The sequence below is a fragment of the Rattus norvegicus genome, chromosome 5 (assembly GCF_021556685.1).
Source record: "Rattus norvegicus strain SHRSP/BbbUtx chromosome 5, alternate assembly SHRSP_T2T, whole genome shotgun sequence".
Classification (NCBI taxonomy): Eukaryota; Metazoa; Chordata; class Mammalia; order Rodentia; family Muridae; genus Rattus; species Rattus norvegicus.
In genome coordinates this window covers 76,509,581-76,529,655 of record NC_141538.1, presented here as the reverse complement: position 1 = coordinate 76,529,655, position 20,075 = coordinate 76,509,581, and the positions used below count along the sequence as shown (strand labels likewise).

The 20,075-nt window shown below is 44.4% G+C and overlaps 2 long non-coding RNA genes across 2 annotated transcripts in view; one reads left to right on the top strand and one right to left on the bottom strand.

Moving 5' to 3' along the window:
- Window positions 1-20,075, top strand: part of LOC148005802 (uncharacterized) — a 41,846-nt gene that overhangs the window by 14,113 nt on the left and 7,658 nt on the right. The window lies entirely within an intron of this gene.
- Window positions 4,646-16,754, bottom strand: LOC148005803 (uncharacterized). The gene is made up of 3 exons (XR_015620238.1): window positions 16,558-16,754; window positions 16,375-16,459; window positions 4,646-7,036 (listed from the first exon to the last, which is right to left on the bottom strand). It is a non-coding gene; the product is annotated as an uncharacterized LOC148005803 (long non-coding RNA).

The following is a 20,075-nucleotide window of genomic DNA, read 5'->3' as shown; positions in this document are numbered from 1 at the left end:
GCAAAATAGCATAGGATAGACAAAAAAAATGGAAGAAAGCCCCTACCAGACCCCAATCTATAGAATATCTAGTTTTTCTGCATGTTATATTTTTATCAGAATGTTACCAAACACTGTATACTCTTTCATGCTAGGTATATTCCTAGTACATATATGTATTTTATGGTATTTGTGGAGGTAGTAAACCTGTAGAGATGGAATTTCTTAGCTGAAATTGGTCCTGGAGTTTTAACACCTCTTAGATGAATTGTTAGCTGCCTTTCCAAAAGTACGCACCGATTTATGCTCCAAGCAGTATGTGAAAGTCTTAGTGTCAAAGTGCAGAGCTTCCCCTTTGATTAATAACCAAGTTGGCCATCTCTTCCTGTGTTTGCTAACTGTATTTCTTGGCTTGGAAACGAGCTCTATTTATAGACTCTCCGTTTTCTAATATAAGACTATTCATGTTCTCACTGCCTTATAAATCTTTCCAACACATTAGTGATATTCTTTCCTTATCTCACATGTTTTATTTAGCATGTCATTCCCCTTTTTCCCCTTCTCGGTATAAAAGATTATATTTATATCCAGGTAGTTTCAAATACCAGCTTTTCTCTCTAGTCTTCAGATTTTGTTTTATGTGAGTGAAAACATGGATATATGTGTTTGCGTGTGTATGTGTATATATTTATGCACACACACAGAGACATACACACACACAGACACACACACAGACACACACACATTTTTTTCATTGTTTAAAATGTTGACTCTTCAGTATGACTTTAGCTTGTTTTGGTTGACTATGTAAGGCAGGACTGTGACTTCCTTCGCTTTCACGTAGGTAATAAACTAGTTCAGAATTTCCCATGAACCCTAACTGCTACCCTTGCCATTTAATACATTTTTAGCTGGTTGTGTTTGGGAAGCTTTCTGAGGCTCTTATTCTGTGTCTTTGATCTTGCCTTCTCTTTTGGCACTTTTATTACAATATTTTATTTATTGCGGGTTTATAGCACTTAAAAAATCTAGTAGAGCGAGTGCGTCTACATTATTCTTCTCTTCTGATAGTTTCTTCATAATTCTCTCACACTTACTCTCCTAGATGAACTTTACGATTGTTTGCTGAAGTGTTAAAAATGCCACTGTAATTGTGGCTGAAAAAATAAGAGGCCTGTAAATTAATATGTGGACTTCCTGTTTAAGAGTAGGGGTTTCTTTCCATTTACTCTGCTCTTCCCTTATTCCCCACTACAAAATTGTAAAGTTTTCATGAACACTATTTGTTACATTAAGTTTTTGAATCTTAATTTTTTGGTTTTTCACTTTGCACTGGATCTTTTGTAAATTTTACTTTTTAACTTGTCAATTCCCCTCTCCTGTGTATGTTTGTGTATGTGTTTTTGAGTCTGTATATGTGTGTGTGCATGCGTGTGTGTGTGTGTGTGTGTGTGGTGTGTGTATGTGTGTTGTGTGTTGTGTGTATGTGTGTTCTGTGTGTGTATGTGTGTGTTGTGTGTGTGGTGTGGATGTGTGGTGTGTGTATGTGTGTGTGGTATGTGTGTGTGTGTATGTGTGTTGTGTGTGTGTGTGGTATGTATATGTGTTGTGTGTATGTGTGTGGTATGTGTGTTGTGTGTGTTTGTGCATATGTGTGTGCGTGTGTGTTGTGTGTATGTGTGTTGTGTGCGTGTGTGTTGTGTGTGTGGTGTGTATGTGTGTTGTGTGTGTGTTGTGTGTGTGGTGTGGATGTGTGTTGTGTGTGCGTGTGTGTGTATGTCTCCCTCTGTCTCTGTGTGTTTGATGTGCACGCATCTCTGTATTGAAGCGTGGTGTGAGTCTGCTATGATGCACACATGAAGGTTAGAGGACAATCTCAGATACAGCTCTTTGCCTTCCACTTTGTTTGTTTGCTGTTCAGGGGAATGTATGTCCAGCTAGCTGGCCTGAGGACTGAGAATTCTCTTGTGCCTCATCCCTCACCTCACTGTAGGAACGTTGGGATTAGAGACACAGGCTAATGTGTTTGTCTTTGTCTGGGCTTTGGGGAACTGAACTCAGAGCCTCAGGCTTTTGTGTCAAGGGCTGGACTCAGAGCCATATCTCTAGCCCCTTAACTGGTCAACTCTTTTTAGTAGATCTAATATATATATCTATATATATTTTTTTTCTGGAGAAAAACCAGCATCTGCAGATGATTATAATCTTATTTCCTCCTATAAACTATTTCTACTTCTTATTTATTTTTCCTATTCTATTGCATTGATTAAGACTTCTTAAACAAGGTTAAAAATAGGAATGAGGATTGGCAGGCCAACTTTGTATTTCTAGTGTTTCCCAATTAATCGGATGACTGACAGCTGTTTTCAGGAAGTTATCCTCTCCTTTGTTGAAGTAGGTTGTGGTTTTCAGTTTCCAGAGAGTTTTTTTCTTTTAATCTTGAATGACTGTTGAATTTTATCAAATATCTTTTGGCATCTTTTGAGATGTACATATGGTTTTTCTCCTTTGACCTGTTGATGTGATGAATTATGTTAATAGATTTCCTTATATTAAACTATTCTACATTCCTGAGATACACTCCACTTCGTCATTCTGTATTATTCTTCAAATGTACGGCTGGATTTGATTTGATAATATTTTATTTAGAATTTTTTTCCTTCAATGTTTTGAGATTGTCCTATAGAGTTATTATTTTTTTTCTTTTTATAGTATCTGTGCCAGGTTTTGATTTCAGAGTTTTTTTGGCTTTCAAAAATAAAATGAGATGGTTTTCATCTTGAATCAATTAAGTGACATTCCAAGTGTGGACATGAGAGTTCACAGCATGGTGTGTCAGAAAGGACAAAGAGCTGGGAGTTAGAAGACCAAGGTCAAGTTCCTGCCCCTACCCCATCCACTTTAGAAATTTGATCATGATATTTCACCTTCTCAAGATTCTACTCCCTTACTTTCAAAATGGGATCTCTACTTACTCTCTGTCCTAGTTCTCTCAATAGAATGTGACAGTCCAACGATCTCATGAGAATGCAAATGTTCTGCAGAGGCGATGATGGTATTCACCAAGTACACACACCGTGCCCTTACCTAGAATCCTTGCTATCATCCTCACATGATCTGTAGCTAGTTGGCCCCTGGACCTGCTTCCTCAGCATCACCTGAGGGCCTGTTATACGGGGAGGCTCTCCAGCCTCACCCGCCCACTGACTCAGGATCGGCACTTATCCAAGAGCTGCAGGGCAGTTCTCAGTCATGATGCAGTGTGAGGAACGCTGAGGGGATCCCACATCGTAAGGGTGCAGATTCATCAGCATTAGGCAAGAAATTACAGCCGTAGCATTTAGGAAAGATTCTCATGTTGACTGTCTTGTTCACACTTCTGCTATTCCGGAATGAAAGGGCTACAGGCGAGCCTGCAAACTTTAGTTACCGAGAACAAGGGCCACGGATGCGCACTGCAGTTTCCAGTTCAGGGGTGACTGACTGCCTTTGGGAATGGAGCACATTAGATCCTTCCACTGTGAGCTATTCCTCTGTTGAGTCCAAAATGTAAGAGGAGTTTTAGTGCCTGCAGATGTACCCTTCTCTGGGGGAAACTCACACCATCCTTCCCTTCAGTCAATCTGAAGGAATTTCTCAGCTGATCCTGTGAGCAACCTCAGGCTCCCTGCTTCATATCCCCCCAACCCCTAGGCTAAGAAGGAGGATGGTATCACTTTCATCATGAGGTCTGCACTTGTCACTCCTCCAGCTTGTTTTGACTCACACCAAGAGCAAGCATGCGCTGAGCTTCAGTGCACACACACACCAGTCTGTGCACATGTTATGCGACACACCCAGAGAACATCCAAGGTCGTGGGAGAAACAGAAACCATGGCAACCAAGAGGTTGTCAACAAGGATTCCCTTCCTATAGAGATATGTAAGGCAGTCGTCATAACTGTTTGCAGGTCTTGGCTGGCAGTTGCCATAGAGACTGGCAGTTGGGAGGGAACCCCTCCTTAGTGACGTTGCTAGCAGCTGTTTTATTCCTCTGTGTCTTACACACAGCAGTCATTTCACACCCTTCGCAGGAGAGAGGAACAGGTGTGCCTTTGCTAAGTTGGCCAAGCAGAGGAGATGCAATGTAAAAACATTCCTAGGCATGGCATTCCTCTACAATGAAGAAACGGTCTGAGCTATGCAGAGAGACTCTGAGCCAAACTCTAGGGCTAGGACATTGTAGTAGTAGAACTTCACGAGTAGAGTAGCTGCCTGTGATGGGCAAGGTCCTGGGTTTGATGTTCAGTACCACAAGTGGAAAAAAAAAGATAAAATATAACCCCTGTAAAGATGTTGTTGTTTAGATTCAAAGTCTAGACCATTCTGTAGATATGAAATGATTGTATAAAGGTATCCAGATTGTATAAAGATATTGTGTCTGTAATGCTTTCCCCAATGCCCGAGGGTGGAAAATAGTTTAGACTATGAATATTTCCAGGGATTTGTCTCTACACAACTCTCAACACTTTGCTAAGTTATATTGTAGTTTATGTCTGACTATTGCTTCTCTTAAACTAGTTAACTATGCTCAGGTGCCCCTTGTGCCCAGAGCAGTACTCTGCACAATCATATTCATGACTGTATTGATTATGCATTTCTGTGAAACAAATGAAGACAAACATGCCTTGAAAAACCACACCTTTATTATCTTATGTTTTATGTGGGTCATCTATCAGGTTCTCTGCTCATGACTTAGTAGAGCTTCAATCAAGATATGGCTTGGAACATTCTCCAGAGGAGTGGATCTGCCTCCGAGCTCAACGAGCTGCTGGCAGAATTCCTTTCCTGTGCCTCCCCAGAGAACGCTGCTGTTTCTTCATGCTGGCATAGCTCTCCCCGTGTCTCTCTCCACAGGAGTCCCCAGGTCTGTGAAAGGCTAACAGAACTTTAGCAGACAGTCTTCTGTCCTGCCAGACTACCCTGGGAGTGGCATCATATTAACCTGCTGAGAACTCACTCATTTTTGTCCCTCGCACTTAGGAAGGGGGTTAGATGAGAATGAGATCACTAAGAGTTGGAGGATGACTTTAAGGTCAGTCTGTCACAACTCTTGACAATTAATTCTCCATTGACATGTTCATTCAGATGCACTAGAAACATGAATACTCCATTTGGGTTTACTGAGATAAGAAAGGACACACCACCTACCACGGAACTCTGTTGTCATCTGTATCTTGCACATCAGTTTGAGTTGAGTTTCACACACTTATGATACTTGAATTGCCTTTCATGTCGAGCTCATGTACTTCTTTAGGGGAACTTGCCTTATCATCTTGACTAGTTTAGAAAAATATTACAAAAATGCTCAACTAGGTTTATAAATCAGCCCTCAAGTACTTTACAAGTGCTCTGCATGTTTCCCATGATGCAGTATACAGTTACCATGGCAGCCATGAGAATAAGCCTCTTAGATCTTAGAGGTTATGATAGACCAGAGTCCCAGATACTCTGAAGTCCACCAGGATGTTCTTGCCCAAACCCTACTTCCTATGAACTGCTCCCAGCCACTGGCTGGGTCTAGCAAAAATATCAACAAAGACTGTTTCTGGACATAAGGAATTCTGTTGGGCCACTTCACTACTTTAGTTTGAGTATTTTCCCCCCAAACTTTTAAGGTCTGAATGCTATCTTTTCCTGCCTTCCTTTCTCCTTCATTTGAGATCAGGCCTGCATTGTGATCTGATGTTTCTTTCAGCTTTCCTGAATTTACATGCTGTCTTCCTAAATCTGTTTCTAGTATCTCTAATCCTGTATTGATATTTCATCATATCAACTGATACAGACAAACATAGTTAGCAGCATTTGCATATGTCTACAGGATTGGCCAGGGCTATATATTTGAGTAAGTTTACTCTGTCCAACTTGATTCTAAGAATGGCAGAGGAGAGAATTCCCTGACCTGGATACTTGAGATAGAATCCTGAACCCAATTTAGTATTTTCACTGCTGTGACAGACTATTTGGCATAAGTTCAGGAGGAAAGATATGGGGCAGTGGAGGTCACTCAGTGGGTGAGGTCTCGTGCTACAACATGAAGACACACACAGTTTGGGCCCCTGGCACTCAGGAAAAGGTTAGGTAACTCTAGCACTCAGAGAGGCAGTGTCAGGAAAACTGCTGGGGCCAGACAGCCAGGTGGAAAAAGGTGAACTCTAGGTTTGGCGACAGATCCTGTTTCAAGAGAACATGGCAGAGAGTAATAGAAAAGGTCACTCATTGTAACTCCTTTGGTTTCTACACATACACAAAGAGGTGTGCAGACTTACACTCCCACACACAAATATAGACCACACGTACACACACACACACACACACACACACACACACACACACACACACACACGCAGAAAGAGAGAGAGAGAGAGAGAGAGAGAGAGAGAGAGAGAGAGAGAGAGAGAGAGGCAGAGACAGGGACAGGGACAGGGACAGGGACAGAGAGACAGACTGAGACAGACAGAGAAACAGAGTTACATAGACACACATAAAGACACACACGCAGAGAGAGATAGAGGGATAGATAGAGATAGAGATAGAGATAGAGGGAGAGAGAGAGAGAGAGAGAGAGAGAAAGAGAGAGAGAGAGGGAGAGGGAGAGAGAGAGATTTACATTAGCTCATGGTTTCAAAGCTGTCAGTTCATTATGGTAAAGAGGTCATGGTGTAGTAGAGTGTTGAGAAGAACAGTTCGGCTCCTTGAAGGTGGACACTGCCACCTTTGTTGCACTTAAACAAAGGAGGTATCAGAAGTCCAGAGAAGTGCAGGGGCTTGCATAAAGCTGCAGAGCAGAGGAGCAATAGAAGTACAGAAGCTTGGCTCTCTTCCTGCCGTCCTCTAACACATTGAGTGCCATCGCCTCGTCTACTTTGCTTATTGCCATTAGACTGTCTCCTTAACTGTGTTCCATCTTCTATGCTTTAAAAGATAGGCAGCCAACCAGTGGGCTAACCGACTCAGGAGAGGATAGGATGCACGGTGGTAAGGCGGCCATAGGACTGCTTGCAGAGGAGTGTATGATTCTGGAAAAAAGGAAAAAGAAATGCAGGAATCAACTTATTTCACTGCTCTTCACCCTAATGGGCCCTGATGCTGTTAAACTGTTCCTGACATCCTCTGCTCCCTTCTCCTTTAAAGGCCCAAACAAGGAATAATGAAATAAGCTGCAAGCATTTGGGGCTTATTCAACTCTCTGAAGTGTTCAAGGATGCAATTTGTAGGCAAGATGTTAAGGAATTAAAAAAAATATGGCTGGTGCCTGGCTGCGTTGTACCAATTTCTCCCCGGCCCTGATGCATGTTAGGTATGCATATGGTCCACACATTTTTCAAAAATCTACCCCCAGGTGTTGGGGCCTTTTCTTTAGAGTATATCAACTAAATATGGGGAGACGGGTGCGCCGAGGAAATGAAAACAACCCCCCAGCTGCTCCTTAGAACCCTGCTGTAACTGGGAGTCTTGGCATGGGCTGTGATTTTCTTGTCTAGAGGCAACACCTGGAGGGTGGGATACTAGAACAGGACAGAGGGCACTTGCGCTTTGTCCCTCACATTATACAGGACCCAGGAGATTGGGGGCTCAGAGCACATGTTAGTCAGTGAGTACATGTTAGTCAGCAAGGCAAGCAGTTAAACTGATGTAAGGACAGACAAGGCCCCTGGGAGACCCACAGACATAACCCTATCTCCTGACTTCTGCCTTAATTATCTATATGTTGTGGATAAGGAAGGGGCAAAGTAATCTTGGAAGACTTGGTTTTTGTATGGAAGAGTTGGATTTGAACCCATCTGTTTCCTAATGAGATAGTTGTAGACTACCTAGAGCAACATTAGGCACAATGTAAATATGCACTCCATCCATCCATTCATCCGTCCGTCCATCCATCTGTCCATCGATCCACCCATCTATCCACCCACCCACTCACTCATCCATCCATCCATCCATCCACCCATCTATCCACCCACCCACTCACTCATCCATCCATCCATCCATCCACCCATCTATCCACCCACCCACTCACTCATCCATCCATCCATCCATCCACCCATCCATCCACCCATCCATCTACTCACCACTTGACCATACAGGAGGTCAAAGTCAGTGGTGGAAAGATCATTACCCTCAACATTAAGGGAGCATCATTGTTCAGCTCAGAGAGCAAGAGAGAATTATTTCCCTTATTTGAAGGACAAGGACAAGGAAACCAGGTGTTAGAGAAGCTCCATGACCCATCTCCAGCCAACAATGGTGTGTGTGTGTGTGTGTGTGTGTGTGTGCGCGCGCGCGTGCAACGGAAACATTATAACTCAGTTCTGCGCAGCACATATTTGGTTGGGGGCATTTTGTTATTTGTGGAGAAAAAAAGATTGGGACTATTAGGATTGACAGTGTCACCAGTCAGGCTCGCTGTGGTCCATCTAGTCTTAAAGTCCAGCTCTTTTGGTTCTTGGTCCTAACCACACACTTTTTATTGTCTGAGTCCCTGTGTCATGAGGTGCGTAATTAGTGCAAATTTCTGTTTCCACACTGAGTACTTCTAGCAGACTTGCGGACATCACCTATCTTTGCTTCAGCCTCACTAATGGGGCTGGGAATACAGCTCAGTGGCTAAAGTACTTGCTTCATGAGCGGGAGAACCTGATGCCCAGAATCCATGTAAAAAGCCAAAATTATAGCACACACTTATAATCCACCCTGCCTCTAAACAGGTGTACAGTAGCTGAGGAATGATACTCAAGGTTGACCTCTGGTCTTACATGCATGGGCACAGACATCCTCATATACACATGCATCCTCATACACACATGCGTCTTCATATCTTCATGAACACACACACACACACACACAGACAGAGAGAGACAGAGAGAGACACACACACACACACACACACACACACACACACAGAGAGAGAGAGAGAGAGAGAGAGAGAGAGAGAGAGAGAGAGAGAGAGAGAGCACCTAATTGCCAATCTGTAGACCTGAGGGTTACCATTGACATTTTAGTTTCTCCAGTGCTATGACTAACCATCAGCGCTGGGTTGGACACCCTGTATCTCTTGCAGAAGCACAGATTCTGGTATGATTCCTGGCTGTTGTGGGGCACGGAAAATGGTGGTTGGTAATGGTGATTATAGCAGTGAGGATGTTATAAGGCATGCGCTAGGTGCTTCACCAGTGTTACACCAATAAAAGCAAAAGATTTTGAAGCTAGCAGCTTCCAAAAGAGTTTTCTTTTTCTTTTAATGGAGGAAGCTTTTCTAGGACCCGATTCTGTTTGCTTTCACAGTTCCCTCATGGAAAGAGTGGGCAGCTAGTATTGCGCACCCTGAAAACTTTCCATGCTGAAGTAATCTTTTTCAGGCAAATGGAGTGTGTGGCACTTCCGTCAATCATCAGGAATCGAAAGTTAAGTAAACTTCCTTTGAATATCATACTGGCTTTGGGTATCTATGCCAGGCCAGACCTGACTGCCTCAGTTACTGATCAGAGGACTTGGTCCACAGCGGCCTTAGAAGAGGCAAGACCCTTTGGTTGGTGGATCAGTCTCTTGGAGCTCCCAGAGATTGGCCTAGGTCCAGGTTAGTTGACACTGTTGGTTTTCCTGTGAAGCGTCACCCTCCTTAGTTACTTCAATCCTTCCGCTAATTCTTCCACAGGGGTCCTCAACCTCTGTCCAATGTTTGTCTGTGGGTATCTGCATCCGTCTCAGTCAGTTGTTGGTAAAGCTTCACAGAGTGATGCTATCCTAGGTTCTTGTCTTTAAGCACAGCATGACATCATTAATCGTGTGAGGGATTGGTGCCTGCCCATGGGATGGGTCTCAGAATGGGGCGGTCACTAGTTGGCCATTTCTTTAGTCTCTTCTCCATCTTTGTCCCTGCATTTCTTTTTGACAGGACCGATTTTGGGTCAAAAGTTCCAAAGAGCTTACATTGGCTGGTCCTAGACTCCTGGCACATATGTAGCCGAGGGCTGCCATGCCAGGTCTCAGTGGGAGAGGATGAGCCTAATCCTGCAGAGATTTAATGCACCAGGGTAGGGGATACCAGGGAGTGGGTGCTGTCCATTCAGAGATGAAGGGGAGAGGGAGGAGGGGAAGAAACTCTACAAGGGAGAACTGGGAGGGGGCAACATTTGGAGTGTAAATAAATAAATAAATAAATAAATAAATAAATAAATAAATAAATAAATAAATGACTCAAGGCCTCTGGGTGAGTGAAAAAGACAGGTCCCCTAATTGGACTGGAATGGACAGCAAGTTTGTCTGCCTTACGTGTACCTGGTAAAGTGAACGTGAAGCTGAGAACCATACCATAGCTCAGTGAGCACACGAGGTCACCATCAAAATGCATTTGATTATAAGAAGGAAGAAGGCTTCACCTGAGTCACAATTTTAAGGCAGACCAACTGAGTTCAGATTTGACTCCCTCCCTTGAAAGGTGACTTGGGTATGCTAATGTCTTTGTTCATCACTTTCTTTATCAACAAAGTGGGACTGTAGCACCTGCCATATAAGGCAACGTTGGTAATTTGATGAACTGTTGTAGGGAAATGGCTTCGGTGTGCACGTCTATTGTCAGTCTTTGAATGCTCAATTCCATCTCTGAAGCAACTACCTGCCAGGGTCAGCAGCGGTTAGCGTATGAATACTATCTCTAAACAATAAAAGACCATTCAAATATAGAAGCTAAAAGAATCTCGTCCTTTTTTTAGTTTGGGGATGTATCATTTTCATTTTAATATACTGATTTAGTTTTATTTTATGTGTATGTGTGAATGCATGAATGTATGTACATCATGTATACCATGTGTGTTCACTGACATCCAGGGGTGCATAACAATATGACAGAAGAGGGTGTCTGGTCCCCTGGAGCTGGAATTGCAAGTGCCTGTGAGATGCCTCACGTGGGATCCAGGAACCTAATGCAGGGCCTCTGCAAGAGCAGCAAGGACTTTTAAATGTTGTTCCAGCTCTAGTCCCCTGTGTTCCATTTTCACAGTCATTGATCTACTAAGTGTTAGGAGTCCACAGTGTCTGAATGGCTTATGAGTTGAGTTGCAAACCTATGAGTGCTGGCTTTCTGTACAGTGCCTAGATTACAGTAGGTGCATGTAGATGGCGTGGGCTGAATAAAGATCCCTTCATTAGCATACAGGCGCAAACTCTCTGACCTCTCACTTGCTTGAACCACACTTTTGCGTTAGTTTTACTTGGTTTAGTTTTACAGCGTGTTGTCGGTATATTTGTTTCTCTTGTTAAATACTGAACTTCTTCAAGCAGTATTAGGTCATTTCATCTCTTGAATCTTCCAGTGGGGAGAAGCTAGATTTCAACAAGTGTTCAAGAATGATTTTCTGCACTGAATCGAGTTAGGTAATAAATCAGTATGAATTTTATTTGGTGGTGCTTGGGACCTTTTGCTTGCTAAGCAAACACAGTTTTACTGAGCTACGTCCCTATCCCCTATCAGTATGAATTTGAAAGCAATGAACGATGTGGTGTGGCCTGATGTCCTCCATAGAGCCTCTCACACTGATTAATTGTCAGCGCAAGTGCACCCCTGTTCTCTGGCAGAATCTTTTCACTGGGGCCCTATCAGTCCCATCACGTGGGTTAGTGGGCAGTAGCAGAAGGTGGACTTTTTCTGTCTTACTTTCCTTCCTCACCACCAAAAGGAAACGGCCTGAGCCCCTCATTTACAAAGCGCTTCCAGATTCCTGCTGCCCCAGCTGCTAGGACTAAGCCAACTATCATGGAATTTGCAATATATTTAAATCCCTGGGAAACCAGCTGGCTAGTTTGCATTCTAGCCTTTAAGAGGAAGATGTATTACAAAGTGAAAAGAGAAATGTAGGGGAGGTGAAACATCAGACTCAAGTGTAGTGCCATATTGGATTTGGGCCTGGCTGCTTTGTAACTGTATGACCACAGTTAAAGTCATGGGATTGTTGGACAGAGGCCTCTCCCATGTATTTACGGCACAGGAAGAAAAGACCAAGTAGTGAACACCCGGTGTCTCCACTGCATGACCTCTGCTGAGCCCGGCTGATGCACGTGGAACCGACACACCTGGACCACACCTGGGTGGTGGTCAGTTTACTTCTGCCTTTTGCTTCCTCAGTCTTTATCCTTGAGATTTAGGCTGCTCTTGGATTTCTCCCTAATTAGTTCAGGTCTCCTAGTCGGTCTTTTGTTACCGAAGTCACGAGCCAGGTAGTTACGAGCCAGGGTTTCCCACTGTGCTTCCCAGATATTTTCTACCTGGAGACTTGGGTATATAAGTGGTGAATAAAGCTACAGGAGTCTCTCACTCTTTTTCCTCACTCTCACTCTTCCTTCCGCTCTTCCCCCCCCCCCCTCTCTCTCCCTCTCCTGGCTTGACACGATAACCTGTGTGTGTGTGTGTTTCTTTCATCCTGTAGGCTTTCGCCCGATTCTCGGTACCGTGTCGGTACAGTATCAAGGTACTTTGGATATCTATAGATGTGTAGTGACTATACATCCCCCAAATTCAGTATTATCGTTTACTTTTGGTTCTCTTTTGGGGTATCACAAAGCAGCTGCTGCCTGAGGGCTGGGGGTGGGTGGGTAGTATCATTTGAATGTTCAGGTGTGTTGGCTTCTGAGATGAACTTTCCTCTAATGTTTCTGGTACTGTGACTTCATGTATGAAATATTTAGAGGTTGGCCATGTCTCCTCTCCACACAATTAACTTGGACTTCCTTTAAGCATGACAGTCTGAGTAGACCTTCCTGAGTGATATTCCTTCTGTTTGAACAGGATTTCTCAAGAACTGCCATTTGGACTATTTTAAGCACCATGATAGATGTGTGGTAATTAGAGAGCTACAGGTAGATCTGGGTCTGTAACATTGATATAGGATTTCACTTACTGAATGTCAATGAGAAGAAAAATAAGCAAGAAACAAAGGTAGAATGGAGAATGTGGTGTTGTCTGTTTTAAGGCTACAACCTGGGTTGTTGTTCACTTCTACAGACTGCCTTATTCTGTAGGGCCCAGGGATGTGCCAGGGGATGTCGCTTATCTCTGCGACAGCCTCCCTTTGCTGGCTTACACCCTAAGATCCAGAGGAACTAGGTAACAGGACCATGTTGAATGTACTTGAAGCAAAGTGGTGAAGGACAGAGTTCTCAGCTGTCTTACAATGGACTTCAAGTGAGCAGGGAGACATCTGCCCAGATGTTGACATGCTTACCAATTCACTTCATGTTCTGGGTTATTCTCTCAAGCTGCTATGACTTTCAGGCGGAAAACCAGAAAGCCTCAGGTTGCTGGAATCTAGGAAGTAGTGTTTTCAATTGAGGGTCTGTGTGCAAGGGCAACCCTCTGGCTGGTCCCCACTAGTAAGTTCACTCTTTGTTCCCAGGGCCAAGTTGCAATATCTTAGCATGGTTTCCTGACCCAGCTTCCTTCTTCCTTTTCCTGATTCTTCTTCCTTCTTCTTCATCTGTGTTCGCAAAGCCACTCCCACACAAAAATACACCTTTGTCCTGATATGGCCATCTGCTGGGCTTTTCATTCTGATGCTTGCTTCCTGTCAGGAACCTCCTTTCTCCACTCTGTCTGGTGATTCCTACACATTCTCTGGAATCCTGGGTACTTGTTCAGTGTGTGCTTATGGCTACCTCCTATGAGCCAGCCCCATGTGATGAGCAAGACACAGTTCCTGAACTCAAAGAGAACACTAGGTATCCATTTCTCGGGGAAGGCACCTTTAGTGTCTTTTGTAATTCCTCGAGGATGCTCTCAGGGTTTCTGTTGTGTTACAATTGATTTCAGAGTGTTGCAGATGTTTAAATGTGTGTCTAACTTCTTCAGCTTTCCAGGAGGGAAGAGACCACATGTTCTCGCTCATAGTTGAAGTCAACACACACACTTCATGCTAAATGCATACACGAGCTCACGCACAAGGTGAGCTCCATGCAGCTCCATAGTCCTTCAGGGTTCGAGTGTTCGCCAGTATGTGTGGACATACATACCGGAGAAGGACAGCTATTTCCTTATTCTCTGTGCAAACTCCATTCGAAGATCTCTAAGACGCACTTCGCTGAAATCTTAGTGGTAGAACAGGTTTTTGACACTTGGCCAGCAAATCTGGCAGAGTCAGGTTGCTCTCTTTAAGAAGATTAATTAAGGAGGACTTAAGAGAAGGGATGGGTGAACTGGTTACTAACAAGTAAGAACCAGCCGTAAGCTCAGCCCTATTTCGAGAACACACCGAAGTAGCATCTTCAAGGTTGAGCTTGGCTTGGCTCAATTAATCCTTCTCTTCTTTGTGTGTTTGCTGCTCCCACACCCACCTCAGCCTCTCTCACTCATCCTTGCTAAGCCATGAGTCACGCACAGTAGGCTCCCTCTCTTGTTCTGCTAGGCCTCATACTTTCTTCACCTCGATGTCCTATGAGGACAGAGAAGACTGGGGGTGGAGGGAGTCTTAGGTAAATAAACCATTTTGTGTCTTTCAGAGAGAAGGAGGCTTGAGTGGGCCCCATGATTCATGGCAAGAGGAAGATTTGGAGGAAGGAGGAGGGATGGGTTGGATGAGGATCAGAGAGGCATGAAAGGAGGTTGGGCTGTCTCGTGGGGATGGTTGGGAAATGTCTAGATAAGGTGTGGAAGGCTTCAGGCAGGTGGGCGAAGGACTGCAGGCAGTATGGGAAGTACGTTTTTCAAACCTGATTTCACTTTATTGGTGGAGAACATTTACACAGTTAATCATCACAGATAAAAGACAATAAACAGGGTAAAATGCTGCCACAAACATTATGAAGACACTGATAATCTTATGGAAGAAATTATTAATTAGTTAATTAATTGGAAAGAGACTAAAGTAGAGAATGGAAAAATGGGCAAGTGATTAAAAAATAAAGAAAGAAAGGAAGGAAGGAAGGAAGAAAGAAAGAAAGAGACTGAAGTAGAACAAACTTGGACTTGAATGCCCTCATTGGGAAACCTTGGTTTTCTGTCCTTCAAATTGTGCATCCTTCAGATGGTACCTCTCTACTAAGTCCCCTCTTATATCCTCATCCGTTGTATACTGCTTTTTTCCTAGAATGCTGATCTGAGACCTTGCAGACTAGAGTCTTGCACACCCAAGCAGGGCAGGACACATGCTCGCACTGACTTACTTGTCTTCTTGACTCCAGCCAGAATGAGTCATGTGGTCCAGCACATTGTCCACATGATCCATGTGGTCCGAGCAAGGTACAGAATGTCTCAAATGAGGACAAGCTCAGATACTTGAGGACGCATGGTGATAACCCATGGGGGGGGGACACAAAATCTGAGATGCCTTGTGCATTAGAGACCAGTTAGTAGTGTTGGTATTATTGTCTTTTCCCTTAAATTCCTGGGTTTTTGCTTTCCCTTAGACCAGTAGTTCTCAACTTGTGAGTCATGACTCCCCTGGGGGTCAAATATTAGATATTTACATTATGATTCATAACAGCAGCAGAATCCCAGTTATGAAGCAATGAAAAAACTTTTGGTGGAGGTTATCACAACACAAGGAACTGTATTAGAGGGTCACAGCATTAGGAAGGTTGAGAACCACTGTCTTAGACGAAGACATGTTCTGCTGAAATTATTCATTTCGCAAACTTTCTGAAGACCATTCAAGCAGTAGTGTGCATCTGGGCTTTAGACAGAGATATGAGGAGTGGGGACTTATGTTCACTGTCTCAACTTCTCCAGGATGATGGATGGAAAAGTGAAGTGTGTCAACAGACCATCCATGGAAGGTTGAGCGCATACCGAACATGCTATTCTGTATGAGCCCTTTGCTTATGTCATCCCATTTAGAATCATGCTAGGGGACAGTCAGATATCACCTACGTGTCTTAGGCCATTGAGAAGATCTCTTGGCTTTCTGAGGGGCGGCAGTGAGCTGAGTGAGGATCATTCTAAAACTTACCTCCAGCATCCAAATTCAGCATCTCTGAAACCTGAGATGGACTCTGCATGCTGCGTCGATAGCTGGGCAAGACACTGGAGGGCAGTGTGGTGCAGTGGATTGAGCTATGGGTTTGGCATGGAGGGATTTATTTGGGCGTGGTTTTGAAAGCTGTGTGGCCTTGATAAAGTTAAACAACCGCTCTGGGTCTTTATTTGCTAGCCCCCAAGTGAAGATAATCAATACAAGACTCATCTTGGGTTACTGTTAGAATCAGATTTTAAAAAGTAAGGTTTTGAAAATGCTTTCCAAATGGCGAGGAGCAAAACATATGATTCTAATATAACTGTGAATTATTTGGGGGGGGGGCCCAGAAGTCCTTCCTGAACAACAACAAAAATTTTCTCTAAGAAGTCCTGTTAAGCATCGAAACTTAAAAGACTTACCTGTGGTGGTTGTTTGCCTTTTGAGGTTCAAACACACTGTGGAAGACAGCACCGAATAAGTGTGCACTCCTGTAGACGCAGGATCCTGTAAAGGCAGGATGAGAAGCCAGGATAAAGAGTTTAAAGCTTGTCAGTTTTATCTTCTAACAGGAAAGCAGATGGTCAAGAGTCCAAGAAAGGCACCTTTGGATGGGAAGGAGGAAAGGAAAGGCACCAAGGTGGCTTGTTCCCGAGTCAGGCAGATCCCGTTGCACTGGGGACTTTGGGTTATAGTTCTTTTAGAGTCACAGGCCAGACGATTTAGCCCACAGCCTGTGGAACTTCCCTGGAAGAACTCTCTCTTCCAGAGAAGAACTGAACTTCCGGCTGCTTAGATCTGCGTATGTGAAAGGCGACTTACAGAGCAATTGCGGCGGGGGGGGGGGGGGGGGGGAGGGGGGGAGGGGTCAATAGAAAGTGAAAGTGACCTTGGGCTGGAGAGTGTGTTAGATAGACTCGCTGCTGCACTTAGGGTCTTGGGGCTGGTAGGAGGGCTTCCCGTCCATACTGCCTCAACAGCGGTCAGACATGACTTTTCCAGAGTCTGTGTGTCTCTTACTTATTAGAAAGGGTTTGATTTATTTTGATTTTATGCATGTGCATGTCTTAGTCTGAGTATGTAAACATGAGTGCACGCACCAGCAGAGTCCAGTGGAAAGGCGTTGGATGCTCTGTAGCTGGCGATATAGGTGGTTTTGAGCTGCCTGACATGGGTGCTGGGGACTAAACTTACGTCCTCCGGAAGAGCAGTGCATGCTGTTAACCGCTGAGCCATTTCTCTGGCCTCTGGACGATTTTCTTTTCTTTTAAATTCTGATTGGCTTAAGTAAACACAACCTCATTTGAATTAAGAACATGGGCTCAATCACCGTACAACTACTGAAATAAACTAGCCCTCCATCTACCACGTAAAACCACCCAAGGAGCTCACGTTCTAGGTCAACAGCCCTTATGTTGCTCTGCAGCACCTTCAACCAGAAGCCAACTTGTGTGCTCGCCCACTGCCCACCGCCCACCGCCCACCGCCCACCGCCCACCGCTAGTGCAGAAACCAGTTCATCTCTGGAGGCAGCACTCTGGGGAAGTTCTGCAGGATGTGTTTTCTTACCTGTAACTCCCCCTATTGGCACTAACCCTTGGACCACATAAAGTACGTCCTTCTTCTCCCTCAAGACGATTCCTTATAAAATGGCACTATTTCCTATCTATCTCACATTCAAGGCAGGCTAAGCATACCCAGTTCTATCTAATCTCCTCTGCTGGTAGGGTTTCAAGTTGTCCTAGATATCTTCGTCCCTGACTGTGGAAAAGACACCAACGATATTTCAGGGTTGTTTACAGAGCATAACTTCCGACACAGAGCACAATCCTTCAGTGTCATCTGAGCTGGTAAGAATCAGTGCAATGGTCCTCTCCCTCATGCTAGATCTATTACCTCTGCCGACGCAGCTTTACCAGCTTCTTCATAACACTGCCAAGAGTCGACAGGTCCCACAAAAGTGATGATTTTTACAGCAGCACTGAAACGTTGTTGTGTGCAGCCAGCCAGTGTCAGTGGAAGGTAAGAATGGCTGCCACACTGACATATCCCAGAGAAGTGCTTTTTCAGGCTCCGAGACTGAGCATGCGTCTTAATCTCTGCTCTTCCATTAATATTTATGATTAGGATTGCAGCTCTGTTTGCTTATAAATTATATAGTGGCTATTTATTGCACATGTGAAAGGTAGAAATTTAGAGATAGCAAATATGTCAGAAATAGAAATTCTGAAAAATGTATCCTCACCTGATTCAAGAGACCGTGGGGGAGGGGCCTCCTTATGATTCAGAACATCCCATGGTAAACACATCAGATCTGCATATCCTCCAGCTGACTGCCCCAGAGGATCTCATTTCCATACTTTGCAGATAAATCCAGTGACAGCCTTTCGTGCACATTTAGGAGAGCAATGGGAAGGAGGGGGCTCCTTTCCACCCTCACTCCACACCCTTATCCTGCTTTCAAAACACATGACTTTCCCTCCATGATTGCCTCTGTCTTCCACTCTCTCCCTTTGTACATTTTATCCCAAGACCAAAGATGTCCTTTGGAGTGCCCAGAGCTGTCATGATATGCCAAAGAGGGGATTGTCTGGATCTTGGAGAACACAGGAGACTGAGACTGGAGTGTGGCATGGTTTTGGATGTGAAAACACAGGCTAATGTTTTAGCACTTCTTTACCATTGGTGGTGCTGTTTGGGAAGTTTGTGGGACCTTTGGGACATCATATCTGGCTGGTGACATAGACCACTTGAGGCAGGCCTTTGAGGGTTGTGTCCTGGACCGCCTCCCGTTCTGACCTCTGCTTCCTGATTCCTAAGATGTGACCCAGCAGCATCAGGAGCTCCCCCCTGCTGTGCTTTTACCCACGGTGATGGACTGATAGCCCTTGAAACTGTGAGCCAAAATAAATCCTCCCAAACTGCTCCAGGCACACATTCTGCCAGGGTGATGAGCAAAGTAAAGGACACGGAGTGAGGTTCCTCCCAGCATCAGTCTTAAATGACAAACAGCAAGCTGTTTTGGCTTTGGCAGGAGTTCAGAGGAACTTGAGCAGAAGTGAAGTTAAATGGGGAGAGGCTGGACAAGCAGAGGTCATTCACCCTGAAGGGCTGAGGTTGTTTAGAGGGCATGGGACATGAGTGCCACCCTCAGATGCTTGAAGGGAGTCAGTGGCAGCTGGGTTGAAACTTTATTCTACTGTCACTTAATATAGGTGGCTCGGGGAGGCAGTAAATTATTGTATCCTAATAGGAGGTCACAGTAAAGAAAGATTTTAGTTACCAGAGCTGTTTGGAAGTCAGCTGAACTATAGAAGAGGGGTGTTCTCTTATTCCTGATCGAGTTTAAGGATGAGTGGGCCAGCAGCTGAAGAAAGGTTGTGGAGGCCCATGGTCCCCATGCTGGTAGTCTGCTGAGGTCCTACATATCTCAAGATCTTAAGATGTGGGACTGGATCTGATAGGGTGGTGACCATTCCAGTTCTTGCGACTTCATGGTTTCTGCATGGTCCCATGCCTCATTTTCCCTGCTTCCTCTTGCTGTTTCAGTGATGCCCCTGTTCCATTCAGAGAGGCAGAACAGGGAAGCTTAGTGTGGAGCAGTCTGGTCTAGATGGGGACCCATAGGTTAGATGCCACCTACTCTAGTTGAGGCGGGCTGAGCTTGGCATATAAATAGCTTTGAAGGGAAATGTCAACCACATTATCTTTTGTCCTCAATGGCTCCTAGATTCAGACCATCTTCATGTGGTCTCCTCTAAATTTTTAAAGAAGGATGGGAGAGTGTGAGAACTCAATGGGGCAACTTACTTTCTTCTTTATGTGTATGCTTGTATGAGGATGCACATCGTGTGCAAATGTGTGTGTGTGTGTGTGTGTGTGTGTGTGTATGTGTGTGTGTGTGTGTTCATGAAGACTAGAGAATAGCCTTGGGTGTCATTCCTTAGATGTCATCCACAGTTTGTCCCCCAAGACGAGATACCTTACTGTTCTAGAGCTCACCGAATAAGGTTGGCTGGCTGGTCAGTGATTCCTAGGATTTGCTTGTGTCTGACTTTTCAGTACTGAGATTACAAGTGTATCCATGCCTGACATTTCCTTGTGGTTTTGAAGTAAGAAACTC